The following is a 21363-nucleotide window of genomic DNA, read 5'->3' as shown; positions in this document are numbered from 1 at the left end:
GGAGGCAGTGCCTTGTAGTGGAGACAGCCAGACAGTCAGGACTCGTAGCCTGTCTCCACCAAGCAGCTTTGTAACTTGAACAATGAGTCTCAGTTTCCTCAATAATGAAATGGAAACAATGATATCGAAATCATAGGGATATTATAAAGATTAAATGGACAACATTTTCTAATTTTTCATGATACAGTGTAGGTGCTAATCAAACTTAGTATCAGTTCTCCTATTCTAGGAAATTGTGTGCCAAAAAGAAGTATTCTCAATTACATTAATTACAATATCCTAGATCTTTAACAATCCATGTAAATCCATATAAATGACAGTATCTGTATATGTCCATCATTTAAAACACAAACATTAATCCAAACATGTGGGTTGGGGCTACATTTTCCCTTAAGTTTTTTTTTTTTTGTTGTTTGTTTGTTTGTTTTTAATGTAGACCACAAAATAGTAATGGGCTATATGTTTAGTGATATAACCCACTGTGGAGTGTGGTCTTTATTCTCCCCAAGAGCCTAAGTTGGTAAAGGGTTTTTTTTTTACTAGACAACCTATAGAAGACTTGCTGATCTCTGCCAAGTATTTAAAATTTTAAATATTTATGTATAATATTTCCCCCATACTACACATTGATTGTCAGTATATATGAATTATTAAATTAATTTATTATATAATAAAATTTTTAGAATGCAAATGGACCTTATGAATTAATTAGTTAATCCTCTCGGTTTACAAATGAGAACCCTTCATTAGAATAGATTGCTCAGCCAGTAACAGTCAGTAATAGAAGCCAAATTTTTGACAATGCACTTATTTTTCTATTTTTTAATACTTTGATTTTTATATAACTCAAATGCAATATTAAAGATATATATTTTACTCATCTTCTCCTTTGACTATAGACCAAATGATAGAGAAATTAACTCATTTGTTTTCAAATTTTCCCTCACTGACCAATGGGAGCACTCACTAGTTCTTTAATTAATAGTCTATGGATTATAGTTCTATAATGTTGACCAAATGTCTCCAATTTAAAGAAAAGTTAAAGTGGAAAAATTTAGTAAAAAATCCTAGCTTTCAAATGACATAACTTGTTTTTTTATAATAAAGTTTATTCATGATTCATATTTATTCTTATACTAAAAATAAATAAATGGAATCTGCAACTTTTTCTCTATTACGTATGTATGCAAAAACCATCTCTCTCTTAACCCTTTGCACTCACTTGCTTTTTTCTCGATTCCTGCTACCGATGCTAACTGTGTCGAGTCACACTCGACCTCCGAGTGCAAAAGGTTAAGATACATAGCAACATTTTCTGAGAACTGTTTTTATTTATCAAGTCCAAGTTTAGATTATTTCTAAAATATATAATTTGGAAACAAAAAAATTTGCCAGATTATACTCCATAGGATTATTATTCTAGGATTATTATTCTAGGAGGAATACTGGTCTAACATGCCTTTTATTTGTCAGGTGATTACTAAAGGAAGGTAGATAGTAGAAAATTTGAGTTGTATGTGATATTTTAATTGTAGTACTTCAAATCGATTTAGAAAAGGAAGGTGGTGCCTTTCTGGCGGTGATGACCTCCCCACGATAAAATGCCTCACGCTAAGGATCTCCTTCATCCCTCTCCAGAGAGGAGAGGAGGAAAAACAAGTAGTGCCTGGTGCAGAGCCCCGATTCCTGCTTCATGGATGTGAAATGCCCAGGATGCTAAAAGTCACCACCATCTTTAGCCATGGACAATCAGTAGTTTTGTGTGTTGGTTGTTCCACTCTTCTCTGTCAGCCAACAGGAGGAAAAGCAAGACTTACAGAAGGATGCTCCTTCAGAAGAAAGCAGCACTAAAAGACCTTTAAATCAGGATGAGTGGCAAACCATCCCAATAAACACATTTTGGAAAGAAGAAGAAGAAGAAGAAGAAGAAGAAGAAGAAGAAGAAGAAGAAGAAGAAGAAGAAGAAGAAGAAGAAGAAGAAGAAGAGGAGGAGGAGGAGGAGGAGGAGGAGGAGGAGGAGGAGGAGGAGGAGGAGGAGGAGGAGGAAGAAGAAGGGGAGGAGGAGGAAGAGGAAGAAGAAGAAGAAGAAGAAGAAGAAGAAGAAGAAGAAGAAGAAGAAGAAGAAAGAAAGAAAGAAAAGGAAGGTGCTCTTATCTTTCAGCAAGACTTGAATGCTATTTTACAAAATTTAGCTTTGATTGTTATTTTTTATTCTGTCCCATCTAATTCACACTTTCTTAGAGTTATATATATACTAAAGTACCAAAAAGAGACATATAAGGCAATGGGTTAAATACATAAAACAAGAATGAACTAGAGAAAAAGTTTTGAGAGTTACATTTTGTATTTTAGAAAAAAACATGACCTCACTCACAGATATCCTATATATTAAAAGGCTAATATGCAAATAGATTGAATGGCGGAATGACCAGTCACTATGACGTTCACTGACCACCAGGGAGCAGGCGCTCAATGCAGGAGCAGCCCCCTGGTGGTCAGTGAGCTCCCACAGGGTAAGCATCACTCAGCCAGAAGCCGGGCTCATGGCTGGCGAGCGCAGCAGCGGTGGCGGGAGCCTCTCCTGCCTCTGCGGTAGCGCTAAGGATGTCCAACTAAGGGCTTAGGCCTGCTCCCTAGTGGGCCCAAGCTGTCAGTTGGACATCCCCCAAGGGCTCCTGGACTGCAAGAGGGTGCAGGCCGGGCTGAGGGAGCCCTCCCCTCCCAAGTGCACAAATTTTGTGCACCAGGCCTCTAGTTTGAAAATAAACAACTATAGAAAGTAGGATGCAGAAGATGCAAGGTTAAACATACTCTGGTTAAGGCATGTCAATTTCTCAGTCTCTGCTTGTACTGAAGAATCCTTACAGAGTGCTGTGCATACAATCCAGATCATATTAGCAGCTCAGCTGATGAGCATAACATTTTGTGAGCCATAAAATTTCTTGTTTCCTATCGATTTCTCTTCCTTTTCCCCTTTATTTCCAAATAACTGCCTAAAAACTCAGCAAAATATTTCCCTGTCTCTTTCTTTCCCATTCTGACCACCTCTTCTCAATGCAATCAACCTATTTTGTGTTTCCACTTGTGCTACTCTCAGTTTTTGAACACACACACTGAATTATACAGACCAATGTCTTTCCCCAACTAAATTGTGAGTTTCCTGAGAACAAGATATCTTTTATGCATCTCTGGAAAACTCTTGTCTATTTTAGTGCCTGGAACAGACTGGGTGTTTCACAAATGTTTTATGCATGAACTATGAATAAATGGGTGAATGAATAAATGAATGAATGAGGACAAAATAGGGTGGCATAGGTTAAAAAAAAAATTCTGTAAACCATAAAACATTATACACTCCATTCTTAACCCAGGCTGGTGAAGAGGGGTCAGGAGTTTGTGACAGCTAAATTGTGACTTGAAAGGAATTAGACCAGAAAGGAAAAGAAAAAGGAGACTTCCCAGTAAAAGAAACAGCATATATAAAGAGAGACCTAAAAATCAGGAACACCTTGGCAAGTTGAGGGAACTGAGAGAAGTGCAGCCAGGTGGCATCGTAGAATCTCTTCTTGTGCTATACTTGTTAATATAAAATTAACATTATTTTATATATGATCAAAGATATAACTTTCACTAAGTTTTAATACTGAAAATACCATTTTTATTTTGGAGGATTCTAAAGCACTTAATTAATTTTGACTAAGTATATTATTTTATTTATCACTGATATAAATAATTTCTAAATAAAATATGGAGAATATTACAAATATAGGGTATAAAATAGAAAATACCACATATTATTGACAATTTACTACAAATAGAGCTAATACAATTACCAATGTTATAATATGGCTAAAACTCAAAAATTAATTTATTTCTCTCATTGAAAAAATCTCCATTTTATACCCCTCTTACTCTTAGTCTTTCTGTAAAATAAAAATTCTTGTTATATAAGTCTAATTACTTTCTTTGCTATTTTGTTTTAGTTTCTTGTTCCACTCACTGAATAGTAAAAAATATTTTTAAAATATTGCTAAGAGTAAGAAATTTAGAATAGTCTTTAATTTGATGTTGTATCTATCTCATATAATAAAAGCCTAATATGCTAAGTGTCAGTCAACCAGTCGGCCTTTCAACCAATCAAAGTGTAATATGCTAATGATATGCTAAGGCCACTCAACTGCTCGCTATGACATGCAATGACCACCAGGGGGCAGAGCTCTGACTAGTAGGTTAGCTTGCTACGGGGGTCTGGCCAATCAGGACTGAGAGAGACAGTCCAGACACACCCTGGAACCCTCCTGCATACCCTCTCCGTCTGGTCAACTTCCCACTTCCCTCCCCAGCTCCGATCATGCATTGGTGGGGTCCCTTGTCCTGGCCTGTACTTTCTCGCAACCCGGGACCCCTCGTGGGATGTATGAGAGCCGGTTTCGGCCTGATCCCACAAGCCAGGTCAAGGGACCCCACTGGTGCAGGAATTCCTGCACCGGGCCTCTAGTTTTTAATAATGTAGAATTGAAACTCTCACATGTCTTCCATGTTTATCAGGTTATAATAAAGGTCACAAATTTGAATGCCTCAAGGAACAGGCAGTGAACAACCAGGTCTCATGGGAACTACAGTGAACCTGCACATAGATCCCACGGAGAGTTGACAAACACTGCTCACCTCTAATCAATTGTTGCCATGTCAACACAGAGGCCAATTTTCTAAGTTTCTTGTATGTACAACTCATGATTTTTATTTGAAATCTCCATTCTAAAATTGGCTTTTAATTCATGTGGTTGAAAAAATGTCTGGACTGAATAAAATATAGCAACCTCAGTTTACTATAGCATTTCTTTTTCTTTCTTTCTTTCTTTTTTTTTTTTTTTTTTTTTTTTGGTTTTCTGACACAGAACACACCTTTGTTTTCTTTATTATGGATCTTTCTATATTTTTTAAATGTTGAATTGGATCAGATCACACCATCTGCAGAAAGCTTCAATGGCACCACCCTACTTACATGGTAAGCACCAATTTCACAATTGGACCTTCATTTCTCAATAAACTATGTCCCCAACATTTAAACTATCACTTCATCTTCAGTTTCTTAAATTTCAGGTGAAATGGACAAACTCCACTCCTTCCTTTAGAAATGGGATTTTAAATTTTTCTACAAACAAGAAAAATATTAAATTTAGTTGGTCCTGTATAATATACAAACAAAATCAAGACCTCTGCTCATATTTTCCTATCATAGAATAGACAGAGGTCCTCAAAATGTAAGATCAAAGAATTTAAACAGTAAGTCTATGGGGGTTGAATTAATTCAAGAAATATCTAGTGAGCTGCTATGGATCAAATATTGTGTTAGGTAACCAGAATATATAGATTATAACAGATAGTACCTGCTCTCCAGATATACAGCCTTTAGTAGAAATGGAATAAAAGAATAAAGGGTTACAACAGATTATAAACAGTGTGATTGGAATTTAAATACCTTTCTATGGTATACCTAGCTCTTACAGAGATTAGAGCAGAGAAAGTTTTACAATAAAAGTATCACTGAAGCTGGCATTTGAAGAATGAAAGGAAGAAAATGTAAAAGAAAGATAATGTAATTTACATTATATTGAAGATTTTTTTTTCCTTTTGAGAGGCATTTAAATGGAAACAGGATAATAATAACTCTACATAATGTATATTTGTATATTTGGCTCTTATCCTGGAAGAAGCAATATAGATTTTCCAAAGTAAAGTAATAAAACCCAAAGTTAAAATAAATATTAGCATTAAAGTTAAAACTTAAGGACAACAGTATAATGCATTTGAGTTTTTAATATATATCATAACACAATAGTTGGCTTCGTAATAGTGATGTCAAGTATCTGAATAAAATATTTACTGGATGTAAAGAGTTATGTTTCTACTGATTTCCAGTTTCTTACATTTGAGATGTTTTTTGGCTACTAGAATTTCAATTTGTAGGCAAAAGAGTTTCTATCCTATATAGGTACTCAATCATCAGTGTTTCAATAAGTCAGTGCATAGAAAATGGGTAAATGGTTAAATATAACACTGGAATAAAAACAGAACAAATATGCTAAGATTTGTTGTCAGGAATTTCATAATTTTAGGTCTGAATTGGTACACTAAATGCCCTGTTTTCCCCTATGTTCATGAGATCTACATCCACTCGCATAAGAAAAGAGTATATTTGGGTTAATCAAACTGAGGCCTATCTGTCATTTCTTACTCTTCTCAAACTATTTCCAATCTTTTGAATTCAATCACTGTAATTATATCAGTTCTCTTAGAAGACTACTGTTCTCTTCTACCCTTTTCTCTATATATTTAAATTCATCTAGACATGCTCATTAGCCACAGAAAGTTTTGTCATTATGAAGCACTAGAAACAGAGGTAAATCCCCTGTAGATTTTCTGATCCATTTCTTGACCTATTTTTAAAAAATAACCAGGTTCCCTAACCTTCATCAGAGAATTTCTGTCATAATAAAGTGTACTGGTAAGTAGAAGAGCCACTTGCTGAATTATCTAGATTTGTTCTAAGATTTCAACAATGTCTAGTTCCTAATTGACAACTTTTCCTCTTTCTGAAATAAATAAGTAGAATGATGATAAATAGAAAAAGGAGAAACTTTAAGAAGTATTTCTAAAAATATATAATGGGATTCATGGAACATAAAATATGCTAACAGAGTCCTTTGAACTCTCTAAAAATTCAGTTCATTCTATATTTTTTACTTTGACAGTTGCAAAATATAAGAGAATTTTAAACCACAAAAGTAAAAAGGGAACAATTAGCTCTTGAATTCTCAATCATATATACTCCTCAAAATTATTAAGAACTCCTAGTATATCTTTGTCTATTATTTTACTTTTCATAATTAGGAAGAAATAAACATGGAAATATGTCTTTCTATGACATCTGCTGGTGAATCATTCAAGAATTTTTTAATCCTGTTAACACGCAAATATGATTGCTGTAAACACTTAAAAATCATCATCCTGAAACTAACCCAAAGAAGTGTCCAGTGTTCAAATGTATATTATGCATTAAATTAGTTTTTAGAAGGTTCTCCTTACATTACTAACCAGTTTGAAGATAATAAAGCCAGACATAGGCTTCCTGATGCTGTTTTTAATGACAATCATATCTGTCTTATAATGTTAATGTGTTCTTAAAGCCCTGTGCAGTCTTGTATCAAGGAGATGTTTTCACTTCATGTGTTGGATCACTGCTTTTCAATAAAGCTGAAAAGACTCTGTTGACCGGGTTCAGCTCATTGCACAAAGCCTGAAAGGCCCAGTGATTACTAATGGGAGCGCGTGGTCAGAGCTAACATCCATAATCCCAACCTCTAGAAAGGTATCTTCACATTTTCCTCTCAGCATCTTTCTTCTCTTCACATACTCAAATTTCTAACATCTTTTTTCTTCCTTGCTCTCTTCTCAACCAACCAATCCTAGGCTGTTTCCAACCATGAATTCTTCTACTTCTTACTCAACTAACCATCAAAACAAATCCCACTGCTATCCCATCTCTCTCTCTCTCTCTCTCTCTCTCTCTCTCTCTCTCTCTCTCTCTCTCTCTCTCTCTCTCTCTTTCCTCACAGACAAGTAGCAAAGATCAGGCCATTCAGGAAATAACATGAAGGGCAGGCATTAATGAATAACTGCTTGGAACAAGGCAAGTGAAAATATAAGGGGGCTAAAGGAGAAGAAGAAAAGAGAGAGAAAACAACTTATAAATGGAGAAGTTAAAAAGGCAACTGGGCCTAACATACCAAGATTTATGAGTAAGCAATAGGAATATTATTAGTCCTTGCAAAATAAAATACATGCTTGAGTAATCCATATCAGTTGGAATGACAAGCCATAGGTTTTAAAAACCACAGTTTATGTATATGTGTATAAAAACATTTAAGTCTCAGACAATAAACAATCATTGTTGTGAATGCAGATCAATAGAGCTTTCACAGTTAAGATACTTTGAAATTGAAAATGTTAAGTAGATTGCTATTACTGCCTTGCATCCCATCAGGATGAAAATACAGGAAGTGGGAGTAGACATGGCAGCTACAGCTTCAAAGCCAGTTAAAATGAAGTGTACTTTGTCAGATGAGAAGAAAATTAAAATATTCATTTCAGATCTAATGATTCAAGCATATTGCTTGGATGCTCAAAAAGTCAAAATAGAAACTGAAAAGATCAATATGATTATATCTGTAGAACTTAGCTGAAAATGGCATACACGTCAATAGTTAATACTAATTCCAGAAATAACCTTGGATATATATTTTAATCACATATATAGATTGTCTTAGAAAGAACACTAGAATGACTAAGACACAAATTAATAACATTTTTCTCACTGGTTATTATTAAGTCTAACCTCCTTGACCTGAAGACTAAGCCTCTCCATAATATTTAAAATCTGTTATGTTATAAGCTGGGTTATATAAAACTTCTACCAGAATATCAGGAAGGAAAAACATTCAGGCTTTCTATTGTTTCTTCCTTTTGTTGATTGTGCATGGTAAACTGACAATACTTATTTAAACACTTTTTTTTTTTTAAATCTGACCCTTTTCTTCCTGGACCAAGGAATGTTCTCCGTCACAGAGTAATAGAGCTTGAAAACTTCAGCATCAGCAGGGAAGGCAGGCACTCCTTAGCCAGCCACTGTGAGAGAGAGAAAATGCAATTAAGGTTCCCACCAGGGAGAGAGAACTAAACAAAACCTGCGTCTTCACACAAGAGCCTTTCTCTTCAATGCGAACTACAAGGCCTCAAATCTTGTTGTGCGATGCAAGCATTTAGGACAACACACTTTCCGATTTTCTCACAGCAGATCAAAGTAAATAATGCAAAGGCGGCAAACAAAAGGGAAAAATCCAGTGTGCCTACATTAAAAAGAGATTACAGGGTACTTACAAGTGATTGAAGGAATAGGTGACATTTTAAAAACATAAAACCAAGTACAAAGAGCAAATAAAGTCTAGTTGTGTTATTTTAACTAGAGTAACAAACTACAAATGACTTGTCATCAGTGTGAAATTTAGATAAGGTTATTTGACTTTATTGTAGTACTTTCTACACCTAACATTATTCATATTCCCATCTCTCCCTTTCTAGTTTTTAGGATTTTCAAAGCCTAGAGACAAGACAACTGAGATAGGGAACTGTTAAAGTTATGAGCCTTCTCAAATGAGTGCCCCAGACTCCACAGAGAGCTCTGTGACTAGAGATGTGGCATTGCCCCACTTCCCTCTTTCTCCTGGGGACAGTAATCAGTCATAAAAGCAGCTCTCCTCCTTCATATCAAGCCAACTGCTGGCACCTCTTCTGCAGTGTTAAATTTAACGCGAACCCCTTCTCAGGCACTGGACTGAGTCTTGGTGGTCTGTTCTACAGTCTTCAATGAATACTTCAGGGCCATAGTTTATCCTTTACTTTCGTGTAAAATTCCCATTGATTTTCATGCAACTCCATAAAAGAAGCAAGGGTTGAATATCATCCTTTAATGACAAATTGACTATGGTCGAACAGAAAGAACAAAAATCTGGGAGGCTCATGTCAATAAACAAAAGACAAATGCTTAGGAGACTTAAAAACTAAAAAAAAAAAAAAAATAGCTTCAAATAGAATATTTGAACTTTTTGTAAATATAATGATACAGTGGTGTCTAGAATTTAGTGATACATAAGCTGGTATACAGAACATATATAATATAGTATATTATACTATATGAGTGGCCTGGTGCACGGATTCGTGCACTGGTGGGGTCCCTCGGAGTAGCCTGTGGAGATTGGGCCGAAACTGGAAGTCCAACACCACCTGCCACTCCTGTCTGCCACTCCAGCTCATCCCAGCCCCGCTACACCTGCCTGCCGCTCGGTAGGCTCACTGCCACGCTCCTGCTTATGGGAGCGCGCTGACCACCAGGGTGCAGCTCCTGCATTGAGCGTCTGCCCCCTAGTGGTCAGTGCATGTCATAGTGGCTAGTAATTCAGTCATTTGGTGGCTTAGGCTTTTATATATATACTAGAGGCCAATGCACGAAGATCCATGCAAGAATGGGCCTTCCTTCCCCTGGCTGTTGGCACCACCTTCGCTCTGGCCAGAGCTGCCTTTCCGCTCTGGCCCGGAGCTACCTTTCCGCCTTCCCACGCTGCCCAGAGGCCCCGAGTGGCTGGGGTGGTGCGGAACGCTCGGCGCCTGTGTATGCAAATTAACCCGCCAGCTTTGTTGTGTTAATTTGCATACTCACTCCTGATTGGCTGATGGGCATCACGGGGGTATGGTCAATTAGCATGTTTCTCTTTTATTAATGTAGATATTAGAGGCCCAGTGCATGAAATTTGTTCACGGAGCGGGGGTACCCTCGGCCCAGCCTGCATTCACTCCAATTGGGGACCCCACAGGGATCGGGCCTAAAATGGTGGTCAGACACCCCTCTCACAATCTGGAACTGCTGGCTCCTAACCACTCACCTGCCTGATTGCCCCTAACCTCTCTGCCTGCCTGCCTGATTGCCTCTAACTACCCTCCCCTGCCGGCCTGATGGAGCCCCCAACTGCTCTCCCCTACTGGCCTGATCTCACCCCCAACTGCCTTTGTTTGCCTGATCACCCCTAACTGCCCTCCCCTGCCGGACTGATCTCGCCCCCAACTGCCCTCCCCTGCCAGCCTGATCTCGCCCCTAACTGCTCTCCCCTGCTGGCCTGATCACCCCTAACTGCCTCTGCCTGCCTGATCACCCCTAACTGCCCTCCCCTGCTGGCCTGATCTCACCCCCAACTGCCCTCCCTCTGCTGGCCAATTTGGTTATGATTGGTCAGTTTCTATGCCAGTCAGCGTCTCTGAGCCTATCAACAGGGCCTGATCAGAAAGGCGGGGCTAATCAGCAGCCCCGGTGGAGGCCTGGAGAGAAATGGAGGTGCGGCTGTTGACCAGGCTGGGAGAGAAAGAGAGGCAAGTTCTTATCAATGGCTGCCACAGAGGCTACAGATTAGACCCTGCCTCTCTCTCTGCAGGCCTCTCTCCAGGCCTGATCCACAGCCCCCTAGGTAGTCAGTGCTGGGTCAGGGCCCCAGCAGCAGCCCCAGTCAGTGCTGTGTCACCACGGCGACCCAGCACTGACTTCTGGTCTGGTCGAGCCTTCAGTCGTAATGGTCATTACGACCCTGGCTCTTTATTATATAGATAGATAATATATACAATAAATAATATGCAATTTTATATAATAAAGTACATGCATATATAATAAAATATATGCAATTTTAGTGTATATATAATATATATAGCGTATATAGTGACTGTGATTGTGCTTTGGCGGAATAAATGTTAAGCCACTAAAACTTTCCAAAACAATTCACTGATATAATAAATCAGCCAGAATCAAAGAGACAGTGTGGGAGAAAGATGTCAGGACTTAGAATCCATAAGAAGAATCCATAGAAGTCTGCTCCAGGCTTTACCATTTTAACATTTCTAGGAATCAATTTGATAATCAATCTATAAAACAAGGAGATTGGATTAGAGACTCTGTTCTTTCCAGTTCACATGTTCTGTTAGTCTACACAGAGTATAAGGCTACCTGACTCTATAACCAGCTGCCGGGCCTCATTTGTGTGGATATTATGTGTGGGTATGTGTGTGTTTATATATATATACACACACATATATATATATTTACATGGGCACACATGACATGAATCAAAGAATTTAGTGTCGCCCTAACTGGTTTGGCTCAGTGGATAGAGCATCAGCCTGCAGACTGAAGGGTCCCAGGTTCGATTCCAGTCAAGGGCATGTACCTTGGTTGCAGGCACATACGCAATAGGGAGTGTGCAGGAGGCAGCTGATTGGTGTTTCTCTCTCATCGATGTTTCTAACTCTCTATCCATCTCCCTTCCTCTCTGTAAAAAATTAATGAAATATATTTAAAAAAAAAGAATTTAGTGCCAAAGTGATAATTTCCAAATATTTTAAGTTACACTTATAAAAAATATCTTTGTCCTTTTTGCCATAGCATTACACACACACACCTCCTTTGCTACCTCTCTATATGCTTGTAAAAGGTAAGATACATTGTTACTTTTAATTCCAGAAAGACTACTTTTGAAAAAAATTAAGAGCACTTGGGCATATTTGAACTAAGTGGAATTTCTTTTCTTACCTGTCATAATTGAAGAACATGCATAGAGAACATGTTTATGTAAAAACTTAAATAGCACTTGTGTTTCCAAACCCTTATATACATCCATTCTTAAGCATTATTAACATTGATTTTCAATGTTTATATATCAGATTTACTTTCATTCAACTAAAACTCATTTAGGGAAATGTATTCTCCAGAAATCAGATCAATGTTGACAAACACCATACTAGTTCTATTTTAATTGCACCAATAAAAGAAAAAAAAAAGTTATGTATTACTTATTAAAATCTTCCTTCAGAAATCAGAGTGAAAAATAATCAGGCTATATTCAGTTCACAGGACTCCTTTTTGTCACATGGGTAAAGTCAGAAAGTTAGATATTCACTGCTTTATATTACATATTTATCTGTAAAATTGCTTAATCTTGTTTACTTTGTAAAATATAAGATGTTATTCTGTTTTGAGCACAATGAATTAAATTTAGGAAAAAGCTAAAAGGTGTAATACAAAACTGGCAAGTTGCAAGTATGAAACTGTCAATCACTGCTGATATTGCAGGGGTTTAATATTTAACTGAATATGAAGATTAGGTACCTGATATTATGCATATCAACTTAAACACCGGTATAAGAAACAAATTTAATCCTAAATTGGAAAAGTGCATAAACTTTTGCTTGAACTCATGCAATTTGATGTATCCCATGTAGAGTACTATTTCTGAGTCATCATCATTTGTGTGTATAAGTCAACATTTACACACATATCAAAAGTTTTATATATAAAAATTATGACATTTATGTTGCCTTTTCCTATCCTATGTTTCCACAACTCTAAGAGTATGTTATAAAAATTAACATTAAATTGGGGGAGGGGAAAAGCTGTGGCAAACTGATGCTAAAGGGCATTTTAACCCATTCGTTGAGTTCTCTCTGACATACAGAAGCATGTATATGTGAGTGATTGGTGTGCAATAAACCTGGGAAACATGCAAATTGCATTTCCTCATGGCAAATTGCAACTGAATTAGAATATGGAGCAGATATAAACAATGCAATCAAACTCTGGCTTTTTATTGAGCTTCTATTTGACTTAGTATTCATTTGAAACAAAAAAAAATATATATTTCTCAGGGTCTGTGACATTGTAGGGCATAAGAGATTCAATGTCACTGCCAGCATACAAATTTATTAGTCTATAAAATTTGACATTCTCTTATTTATTCACAGAAAGGACAAATAAGATATTTTTTCCTATGTACCAGAAATATCTGGGAGTGTTTATATGCCACTCCGTCTGGAGGATGCAAATAGTCAGAACTGCTTTACAATTCAGTAGGCAAAAGCCTGCTGAAGGATAACAAATGACTTCATGGTGAAACTGCTATTGAAATTCTTTCAGTATGTGATATTAAAAACAACTGAACAAACAGAGATAAGGGACAAATAGGATTTGAAACAGACATTTTTTTTCTTACACTGCAAAAGAAAAACAAATGAATGCTCTCGTTGAACTTATATATACATTTCAGTGATTTCACTGCATGGATTTGCTTAATGCATGAAACTTTTTTAACTGAAGTTTCTCTAAATATCCCATTAAAACCAGTGGGATCAATTCTAAAATGCCTCTTTTGGACCAAAATTATGATTTTGAAGCTTAAATAAAAAAGGAGGAATCAAGATAAGTCTTTTGCTGACTTGATTTACAGGTTTACTCTGACATTTACCATAATGCATGGACACGATGGTTTAATAAAATTTGGTGATTAGGATGCCCTATTTAGGGAAGACTTTTTTTCTTTATTGTGTGGTATCTAAAGCTAAAAGCAAAAATTTAAGAATTAAAGACTATGAGAATAAAAGGATTATAATGAAAGTTATCAAAAAGTGTGATTGAATAATGTATTTTATTCAATTCAGTCCCTTTAAATGGAAGAAGTTATAAAAGTATTGACTTTGCAAGAGAAATTAATATCATTAACTTTCAGGTGATCAGGAGAGTCAAAATCTAAGAAACAAAAAGAGCATTGCTTTGCAATGATTATTTTTATTTCTTGCTTTGAAGGAAAGATGAAAGGCTACGTTTAGTTGCTATTTAGTTAGGTGTTCCTGTTTTATTCTATGGCCAGATCAAAGCAACTATCTCTAAATTTACAAAACAGTTCACAGGGCCTCTGAAGTATAGGCTAAATGATCCGCATCAACAGCATATGAACATAGAATCTGCCAAATAAAACTCATATTATTAGGTCTTCAAATGAGCCATTATTTTGCCTAAAAATAACCAAATAACTGACTGAAACCTTGCATGACAATGAGTTCCAGATCATCCCAAATTAGCATATATGTGTGTTAATATATAATGGGCCAAAAATGCTGGAGCAAATTATAGTGATCATCCTGCAGTCTGATTTAGGTTATTCTTCAGGGCAGACACTCAATGCTTATACATAAAAGTATGCCATGTGCATTCGCTTTTATGTCAAGCTGTCTTAATTTAACCCATTTGCTATTTTGGACATCTAACAATGATTTACATTAGATGAATGTGTGTTATCTCCCAATGCTAATGCTGAACCACTATTTTCTTGATAATTTATTACACAATAACAGTGTGGAACTATTCTTAAAAGTAATAACTTTCTAAATGAATTCAAATTTAAATTGGTTTATTAATGTTTTGGTGAGCAATACCATTTCATTCAAACGAGCATTGCCCAACCAATGTGGAAGTACACAGAGAAGCAGAACGCTCCAGGACAGTGTGCTTATTTCACATATCCAACAACCAAGTGTAGGTCAGGATTGTAAAGTCTAACTCTATCTAGCATCTTCTTCCAAAACCACCTCAGCCCATGGACAGCTTGCCCTCTCCTCCATCCAGTAATACTCTTCAATTGTATCACTCTCTCAGCAAGGGATTGTGCCTGTTTTTATAACTCCTTCCAATTATTTTTCTACTTAGCTTCTTACGCTATAGATCTTGCTGCCTTACCAGATTATACTATTGGAACAACCTTAATAGTTCTTCACGTTTCATATACAACTCAGCACAATGCAATTTACTATAAATTCTATGCCCAGTAAATTTCCCTGATTATGTGACATAGTATGTTCAGTTCTTGTTTCCAAAACTCGAAGAAGATAGAAATAGTTAAATACACAGCAGAACAAAGATTATTGTTGATCTAAACGAAACATAGGCCCCAACCAGTTTGGCTCAGTGGATAGAGCGTCGGCCTCCGGACTGAAAGGTCCCAGGTTCGATTCTGGTCAAGGGCATGTACCTGGGTTGCGAATACATCCCCAGTGAGAGGTGTGCAGGAGGCAGCTGATCGATGTTTCTCTCTCATTGATGTTTCTAACTCTCCCTTCCTCTCTGTAAAAAATCAATAAAATATATCAAAAATAAAATAAAATAAAATAAACATAGCTTCTAAAACAAATGTTTGGTAAAGACATACACACACAAGACATACACATACCTGGAATCTAGGCAATAACAACAACAAAAAAAAAACTACAGATGGATGACTAAAGATGGTGATTATTTTCTACTAGTATTTCTTTAAAGATAAAGGATACTTTTAGTTTTGATATTAAATAATAAATTCTGAAAATATCAATAATAATAAAAGCATAATATGCTAATTAGACTGGCCGTCCTTCCAGACGAAGCCGGGGCTGCAAGGGAAGCCCGGGTCCCGGGTGTCTGCCAGTGGCTGGAGGGAAGCCTGGGTCCTGGGTGCTGGAGCGAAGCCGGTGCTAGCAGCTGGGGGAAGGAAGGCCTACTCTTGCACGAATTTCACACATCAGGCCTCTAGTTTTATATAAAATATGTATTAATAAAATAATATTATAAACCCACCTTGTAAAATTTTTTACTTGAGAAGTTAGATTGAGAATTCAACCTAGTCATATATTTATATGTTTCAACTAATAGTCATCTTATGACCAATGACACCCTCTCTTAAATGAAAAAATATGAGCATGCCATCTCAAAGAGACATATAATCTTATTGGTGGGTGACCATCATTTTACTATATATAGCCCTCATATTATTTTTGAGACATTAAGCTCTTAACTTGCAGTGTTAAATATCATGTTCAACTGGAAAAAAAATATTAATGTCAGGTAACTAGAACTACAAGAACTTGTATTAATTGCACCTGACTTCATAAAAAGAGGGAGAACAGAATGAAAGGGAGAGGCAAGCAGAACACAATGGAATAATCTGAAAGCTACAAAATGCTGTGTCCCTTAGAATGTTATTCTAAAGGCTCCTCTGTTGGAACATCTTTTAGTCTTGAGGTAGTCACCTTACATTAAAGAAACATTAAGCATATTAAGAAAAATGTATTTCTGTAAAGTTTAACTGAAATGGTGAAGGTCTTAAGTAAACACTGGTAAATGTTTTCCAATAGTATTACAATTAAGCAGAAAATAGAATAAAGAGTAAGACAACTTAACAATTTTACTTAAATGCCTACAATCCTTAGTTATTATTAATTTGACTTTTTTGGAAGGATGACATTAGAACATGTTTATTGAAGAACTGAACTTCTATTACTCTCATTGAAAAGCTGGCTAACTAAATCTCTAAGACTCAATAAAAAAAAAAGTGACTGAAGCTCTTCAGAGCCTTTCAAAGTGGAGAGAGAATCTGAATTAACTTTGAGTCCTAAGACACTTAGACAGAAAGGCTTCCCCATCTCAACCTTTCTCCATCCAAATCCCTTGCTCATCCGGATTCCTTGCTCTTGACTAAAAGGCAAAAGGAAAAAAATTAACCAGCTACCATCTATTTTATTTACTTTTTAATCCCATGAAATCTTTTTTTTTCAAGTGAGAAAACTAAGACTCAGAAAGTTTCAGTAACTTGACCAAAGTAAAACCAAGTACACACAACTAATGAATAGGAGAGGTGAAACTGGATCATCCTTCTGGGCTTAAAACCCCTTCATTTCCATTAATAATAATTTTTAAAATATATATTTTATTGATTTTTTACAGAGAGGAAGGGAGAAGAATAGAGAGTTAGAAACATCGATGAGAGAGAAACATCGATCAGCTGTTGCTCCTGCAAACCCCCTACTGGGGATGTGCCTGCAACCAAGGTACATGACCAGAATCGAATCTGGGATCCTTCAGTCCGCAGGCCGATACTCTATCCACTGAGCCAAACAGGTTAGGGCAATAATTTTAAAAATATATTTGATACCTTATTAAGAGGCAGGCATTTTGCTAAACATATACATACCATAACTTCGACTTTGCCATAATTTGTGAGATAGGTTGAAATACCCCCCCTCCGTTGTTGTTTTTTTGTTGTTTTTTTTTAAAACAGATAAAGAAACAAAGGATTAGAGAAGTTAAGTAACTTCCCCAAGTCCCGGAGCTAATCAATGGCAAAGGCAGGACATGAGCCCAGCCAGTCCAAACCCATGCTCACTATCTACTCATCCTCAGAGTGAGAAAGCAGACACTTAATGAGATGGCCTGTACAACCAGAGGTTCAGTGACCTGGATTCCTCTATGCTTTCAAACTCACTGTTCCTATACCACTTTGTCAAGTGTATGCTTATACATAATTGTATAAAAGGGAGTCTTGCAAGGGCCAGGATTGACAAAGAATAGCAACTTGGCCCTGGCTAGTGTGGCTCAGTTGCTTGAGCATCATCCTGTACACCAAAAGGTTGTTGTTTGGATTCCTGGTAGGGGGCATGCAGGAGGCAGCTGATTGCTGCTTCTCTTTGGCATTGATGTCTCTCTCTCTCTCCCTCTCTCTCTCTCTCTCTCTCTCTCTCTCTCTCTTCCTTTCTCTCTAAAAATCAATAAAAATATATTTTTTAAAAAGAATGACAAATTGACATGGTATCTCTATATCAAGTTGTTCTGTCATGTTGCATAGGATCACTTAACTACCAATCCCCTTTAAATGAGCAAGCACTTTTAAAGGGTAAATATAGGCAGAATTCCTTATGCTAATTTTCAAACTCTTTAATAGACATTCAAGTACAAAAATCTTAGTTTCCCATCATTTTAACTGAAAAATAAAAACAGAAAACAAAATACATAATTCCCCTTATGGGGGAACCTCATTTTGGTAAAATTCGAGGTCTTTTTTTGCCCCAGGTAATCCTAACAAGGTCACAAACCTTGCAAGCAAATAACATGTTTAGAATATATTGTTTTAAAACCATAGCCATAAATGGTTAAAGGAATTTCATTGAATCAAAAAAACATTCTTTGAATTCCTAGTTAATTAATATGTTTTTTGTTTTACTTAGTAATATAAATAAAGAATATGAAAAGAGATAATATCATTCTTCCCAGAAAAGCCTATTTCTTATTTAGAAGCACATGTCTAGCTAGATTGGCTTCTCTATTTACCAAGAAAAATGATCAGAACATAAAGGAATGAGGTCTTTTAAGCTAAAGACATGACACTAATTGGGCCTCAAGTACTTAAAGAATGCTGTAGAGATAGAAGTGAATTCACATTGCCCAGCTCAACAGCCTCATCTCTTAATGCTTTTCCAAAATCCTACAATTCTTTTACAAAGTTTCTTGATATTCCCACATCATGCCATGTTTATTTTCTTCACTCCTTGCTCTTTTTTGCCTTTTACTTTTATATTGTGGCCTAGTTCACCTCCCAGATCCTCTGCAAGGCCTTCCATCTCTCCAAGGCAGAGCTGGTAATAACTCTTTGTTCATTATCCCACAGCAACCTTACATTACACAGAAATCATTTATTCAGAGTCAGATTCCTCCAAATGGATTAAAGAAATGGTATTTCACCTCTTATGTGGACTGAACATAATGCCTGACCTACACCAATAAACTGAGAGAAAAGAACAAATCAGATTTTGCGATCAGCCAAATATTCATTCCCAGACTTCCATGATTTATATCATCTTGAACAAGTCATTTGGCCTCTCCAAACTTCTATTTTGCAGCTCTAATATGGAGACTATAATATCTGTCCTACAAAACTGTTAGATTAAATTTAAAAATGCATGACCCTGGCTGGGTGGCTCAGTTGGTTAGAACTTCATCTCGATACACCAGGGTTTCTATCTCCGATCAGGGCACATACAAGAAGCAATCAATAAATGCATAAATAAGTGTAACAACAAATCAACATATCTCTCTCTCTCTCTCTCTCTCTCTCTCTCTCTCTCAAATCAATAACAAAAATGCATGTATATAGCTTTGCATAATGATTGGCATGTAATAGGTGCTTCTTAGTGTCTATTTATTAGAATGCATAATTTATAGCAAGAAGAAATTAGGCTAAACATTAAGACACTATTTCTTAAGAAAGGTATCTGAGACATGAACATTCCAAGCAATATTGTAGACTTTTGTTTTTTCCAGAAATTTTAAGACAGGAGTCAGCAACTCTTCTTCTGGAATGACTTATATTATTAGACAAGAACATTTCAGGAGAGCTCCATTTAGCTTTCAGATTTTCTAATCATCAACCTTTCTAATTTTGTAACTGACTTCAAAACTGCTTCAGTTTTTAGGGTATTGTTACTTTCTTCATGCAAAAAGAGTTCAAATAATATGACATGTCTTTTTGTACCAGAATATTGTAAAAAATTAAAGAATATAACTTAAGCTCATCTTCACAAAAATTTTCCTTACAGATCAAAATTATAACCAGGTAAAACTCTCCATGACTCTTGTAAAATTCTTATTTACTTTTTATTTTCCTTTTTAACAACATGTGGTATATTATCCTATATCACTTGTACAAATCTGATTCATGACAAAGCTTTTGAACTATTACCAAATTTTCAGTATCAGTAATTCTCACTGGAAATACCATAATGTTTCAGTTTAATGATTTAAGGTTGCAAACATTCCTTCCAGAAAGATTTACAACACCTCCCAAGGCACACTTATTATAAACGGGACTCACTTAGCAGGTAAACACACAGGAAATACTATATTTCAAACTAATTATAAGAACTATAATTAATTAGGAAATCACATAAAGAAGAAATGCACAGAGACACAGCACACATTTTGTATAAAGAACAAGTAAAATACTGTACTAAATTGTAAGCTGGACAGTTCATATAAACATATTCAATTAGAAAATTTACCATTAAATTTTACCTTGTGGAAAATGCTTTATTTCCCCAAGTGTATCCAAGGGTATTTATGGACAGAAAATTGGTTTCTCCTATTGCTTCTATTTGTTAACTGTTATTTCTAGTAAATTTAAAATTAAAATTACTCATTATTGTCCTTCTAGAAAAAAAATGAACATAAATTTTTCTCACTTTCTTACTTCAGATATAATATTTTTACTGATTATGGTAGAAATCTTTAGTTGTATGTTGTCATTATTGAATGACCCTATACTTATCTTATATCAGGGATGCTTTAAGACACACACATATACACAGGCATGTGCACGCACATACACTTTAGCTTTTAACTTGAAATATTACTAACAAATGTCCCAATTTCACCCTGGAGGATTTAGAAAAGAAAAATGTGTACTCTGAGGGGATAAATGCCATGGGAAGAAAAAAAATTAAGCTGAAAATTAGAAATTTAATCCTAACAAAACTTAAAACACCTCATGGTAAGATGATATTCTTCAGATAATTGTAGATGGCTTCTACCAACTAGCACATAGCCTGAACTGGCTCAGTCCTTAAAGGGTCAAAATTTATTATCATTTCAGTTCATCTAATAAGTAATGTTTTTGCCGAACAAAACCAATTCCCAATAAATTCTCACTGTATTTGTATGCTATGATTTGATTTAGAGGCCTATGGGGAGACACCATTTGGTAGCACAGGAACACAGAGGGGTAGGTGTTGCTGGGGAGAAGTAGGGCTCATGTGCCAGAAGTGTTATTGTGTCAGGTTGATTTATTGAGTGAGCTTCACTTCACCGAATGTTCCGAGATATTTATTTCCCTAAAGGCTCTGCAAAGATATGAACAGACCCGCATCCACAGATGTCATCATTGCTCATTTTACCGAGTCATGAAATTTTCTCAACTGCAATTTGTCCATCTAAAATTGCTGTAACAGAACAATGTCAATAGTAGCATCCAAGTCCAGCACCACCTTCTATATAAGGATCTGTTGCCAAATTCGGTACTTCTGTGCAACTTCATGGTAATTAAAGTGACAAGGCAGTTTGACTGTAATTTCAAAAGA

General features: G+C 36.2%; 1 protein-coding gene and 1 pseudogene across 3 annotated transcripts in view; one reads left to right on the top strand and one right to left on the bottom strand.

Moving 5' to 3' along the window:
• DACH1 (dachshund family transcription factor 1) overlaps positions 1 to 21363 on the bottom strand; it is a gene marked incomplete at its 3' end in the record, with an annotated part of 435140 nt that overhangs the window by 344866 nt on the left and 68911 nt on the right. The window lies entirely within an intron of this gene.
• Positions 1602 to 1851, top strand: LOC307104566 (small ribosomal subunit protein eS27-like; annotated as a pseudogene). The gene has a single exon. The product of its transcript is annotated as a small ribosomal subunit protein eS27-like (transcript).

Source organism: Cnephaeus nilssonii, assembly GCF_951640355.1.
Source record: "Cnephaeus nilssonii genome assembly, chromosome: 8".
Classification (NCBI taxonomy): Eukaryota; Metazoa; Chordata; class Mammalia; order Chiroptera; family Vespertilionidae; genus Cnephaeus; species Cnephaeus nilssonii.
Note: the sequence above shows the minus strand (reverse complement) of the source record. Positions and strands in the feature narration are given on the sequence as shown.